Here is a 3855-nt window from a genome sequence, read left to right as displayed (position 1 = left end):
CTACTACTACTACTACTACTACTACTACTACTACTACTACTACTACTACTACTACTACTACTACTACTACTACTACTACTACTACTACTACTACTGCTACTATTACTATTACTACTGCTACTACTACTATTACTATTTACTACTACTACTACTACTACTACTACTACTCAAATCAAATCAAATGTAATTTGTCACATGCGGCAGGTAGCCTCATGTGGGGGGCAGCAGGTAGCCTAGTGGTTAGAGAGTTGGGCCAGTTACCGAAAGGTTGCAGTTAACCCATGGTTCCCCGGTAGGCCGTCATTGTAAATAAGAAGATGTTCTTAACTGACTTGCCTAGTTAAATAAAGGTTAAATAAATACAATTAAAAACATGCGCTGAATACCGTGAAATGCTTACTTACAAGCCCTTAACCAACAATGAAGTTTAAATAGAGTTAAGAAAATATTTACTAAATAAACTAAAGTAATAAAAATAAAAAATAAGACAAGAAAATTACATAACAATAACGAGGCTATATACAGGGGGTTCTGGTACCGAGTCAATGTGCGGGGGTACAGGTTAGTCGAGGTAATTGTGAATGTTGCCCTGTTTAAAGGTCTTACTCACATCAGCTACGGAGTGCGTGATCCCACAGTCGTCTGGAACAGCTGGTGCTCTCAGTCATGCTTCAGTGTTGCTTAACTCGAAGCGAGCATAAAAGGCATTTAGCTCGTCTGGTAGGCTCGCGTAACTGGGCAGCTCGCGGCTGGGTTTCCCTTTGTAGTCTGTAATATTTTTCAAGCCCTGTCACATCCGATGAGTATCAGAGCCAGTGTAGTAGGATTACATTTTGGTCATGTATTGACGCTTTGCCTGTTTGATGGTTTGTCTGAGTGCATAGCGAAATTTCTTATAAGCGTCTGGATAAGTGTCCCGCTCCTTGAAAGCGGCAGCTCTAGCCTTTAGCTCAGTGCAGATGTTGCCTGTAATCCTTGGCTTCTGGTTGGGAAATGTACGTACGGTCACTGTGGGGATGTCGTCGTCGATGCACTTATTGATGAAGCCGGAGACTAAGGTGGTATACTCCTCAATGCCATTGGATGAATCGCGGAACATATTCCAGTCTGTGCTAGCAAAACAGTCCTGTAGCGTATCATCTGACCACTTCCGTATTGAGCGAGTGACTGGTACTTTCTGCTTTAGTTTTTGCTTGTTAGCAGGAATCAGGAGGATAGAATTATGGTCAGATTTGCCAGATGGAGGGTGAGGGAGAGCTTTGTATGCATCTCTGTGTGTGGAGTAAAGGTGGTCTAGAGTTTTTTTCCCTCTGGTTGCACATTTAACATGCTGGTAGAAATGAGGTAAAACAGATTTAAATTTGCCTGCATTAAAGTCCCGGCCACTAGGAGCGTCGCTTCTGGATGAGCATTTTCTTGTTTGCTTATGGCCTTATACAGCTCGTTGAGTGCGGTCTTAGTGCCAGCATCGGTTTGTGATGGTAAATCGACGGCTACAAAAATACTGATTAGAACTCTCTTGGTAGATAGTGTGGTCTACAGCTTATCATGAGGTATTCTACCTCAGGCGAGCACTACCTTGAGACTTCTTTAATATTTCACATTGCGCACCAGCAGTTATTGACAAATAGACACACACCTCCACCCCTCGTCTTACCAGACGTAGCTGCTCTGTCCTGCCGATGCACGGAGAAGCCATCCAGCTCTATATTATACGTTTCGTCATTCAGCCACGCCTCGATGAAACATAAGATATTACAGTTTTAATGTGCCGTTGGTAGGATAGTCTTAATCGTAGATCGTGCAGTTTGTTTTCCAATGATTGCACGCTGGCCAATAATATGGAGGGTAGCTGTAACGCTCTGGGTGTCGGGGGGGTGTGAAGTCAGACGCAGGAACAACAGAGCTTCAATACGGTGCTTTCTTTTTTAATGCACAACCGGCAAACAAATGTCCAATACGGACTTACTGGGTGTCATAAACAAACGTCCAAACACGGAAGACAAAACCCAGTCCACAATACATACATCCACTCCCGAATCCAAAAGTACAAATGAACAATCCCGCACAAGGAAGCGTACGGGCTGGCTGACTAATAAAGCCACACTAATTAACAATCACCTAAACACAGGTGTAACAAATAAACACATAAGGAGGGGGAGGAAAAAGAGTCAGTGGCAGCTAGTAGGCCGGTGACGACGACCGCCGAGCGCCACCCGAACGGGAAGGAGAGCCTGCCTCGGTTGAAGTCGTGACAGTAGCGGTAGTTTACCTACTCTTCGGCAAATTCTTACAAGGCACCCGGCCCTCCTCCCTTTTCTCCGTCTTTTCTTCACACTGATGACGGGGATTTGGGCCTTGTCTTGACAAAGCAGAAAAAATCTTTCTCCAGTTCGAGGTGAGTAATCGCTGTTCTGATGTCCAGAAGCTCTTTTCGGTCATAAGAGACGGTAGCAGCAAATGATGTACGAAATGAGTTACAAACAATGCGAAAAAACAAACATAATAGCACAGTTGGTTAGGAGCCATCCCCTCCGGCGCCTTTATATCTGAGCATTGTGGGGACCTACTACTACAAACTACTACAAACTACTACTATTACTACTACCACTACTACCAGCTACTACTACAAACTACTTTGACTACTACTACCACTACTACCAACTACTACTACTACCAGTACTACCAACTATTACTACTACTTCAAACTACTACTACTACTACTACTACTACTACTACTACTACTACTACTACTACTACCACTACAACAAACTACTACTACTACTACAAACTAGTACTACTACTACTACTTTCTACCTACTGCTACTACTTACTGCCCCAATTGGGTGCCAATGGTTAGGTTTTGAAAATATATGATTTTCCTTTCCCCTGTATCGATTCCCTTCTTCTACCTCCTTGGATATGCCCGAGCCTGTTACAAGCCTTGCATTTTTTGGTTTGGTTTGCATTTGATTCCAGTTCTGTTTGGTTGCTTTTCTGTTGGTTTTGAATCCTACTCAGTTTGGTTTTGAACTTTTCCCCTGCTTTTATGGTTTGGTTTGTTTTAGGACAGGAAATAGTTATCTAACATTGCATGGCAAGTGATAAGCTTCTCCTCTCTACCCCGTAACTCCTTTTCTCCACACTTCTCTCCCTCTATTTGTCCCTGCCTCTATTGCTCTCCTAATCTTCTCCATCCTCTTCTCCCCTTTTCCAATCTCTTCTTCTTTCCACCCCTACCTTCACCATATATCTTGTCTTATCTCGGTAATTCTATCTTCTATCTCTGAGTTTTATCTCTCTCTATCTCTATTTATCTTCTCTCTATTTTCTCTCTATCTCTATTCTCTATTTCTCTACTCTCTCTCTCTCTCTCTCTCTCTCTCTCTCTCTCTCCTCTCCTCTCTGCTCTGTCTCTCTCTCTCTCTTCTCTTCTCTCTCCTCTCCTCTCTCTCATAACTCTGTCTCCTCTCTATCAATCGTTCTCGGTCATCCACACTCAATCACACTCCCTCGTCTCTCTATCTCTTGTGTCTGTCGATCTGTGGGTGTTGTAGAATAACTTCCATCAAGCTTGAGTTTCCTGAGACTGTTCAGGGCTGCCAGGCTCATCAATACTGCTCCGGCAGGGAGAAGACCATCCGCATCCTGCTCTGGACCTTTGTTCAATCCTTCAAGGTAATGCCCCCTCCCCCCCCCCACACACCAACACACACACGAAGAGAAGGTAAGCTTTTGTAGGGAACCTATGAGAATACACCCACAACAGACCGCTAGTAGTAGCATTGTGGATTACCTAATGACAAGAAATCACACACAAAACCAGAGGGTGGACCTCGCAGTCACATGACATGA

The 3855-nt window shown here is 43.7% G+C and overlaps 1 pseudogene; it reads left to right on the top strand.

Moving 5' to 3' along the window:
* LOC112074095 (voltage-dependent P/Q-type calcium channel subunit alpha-1A-like) overlaps positions 1-3855 on the top strand; it is an 85829-nt pseudogene that overhangs the window by 31037 nt on the left and 50937 nt on the right.

This window comes from Salvelinus sp. IW2-2015, unplaced genomic scaffold, assembly GCF_002910315.2.
Source record: "Salvelinus sp. IW2-2015 unplaced genomic scaffold, ASM291031v2 Un_scaffold2493, whole genome shotgun sequence".
Classification (NCBI taxonomy): domain Eukaryota; kingdom Metazoa; phylum Chordata; class Actinopteri; order Salmoniformes; family Salmonidae; genus Salvelinus; species Salvelinus sp. IW2-2015.
Note: the sequence above shows the minus strand (reverse complement) of the source record. Positions and strands in the feature narration are given on the sequence as shown.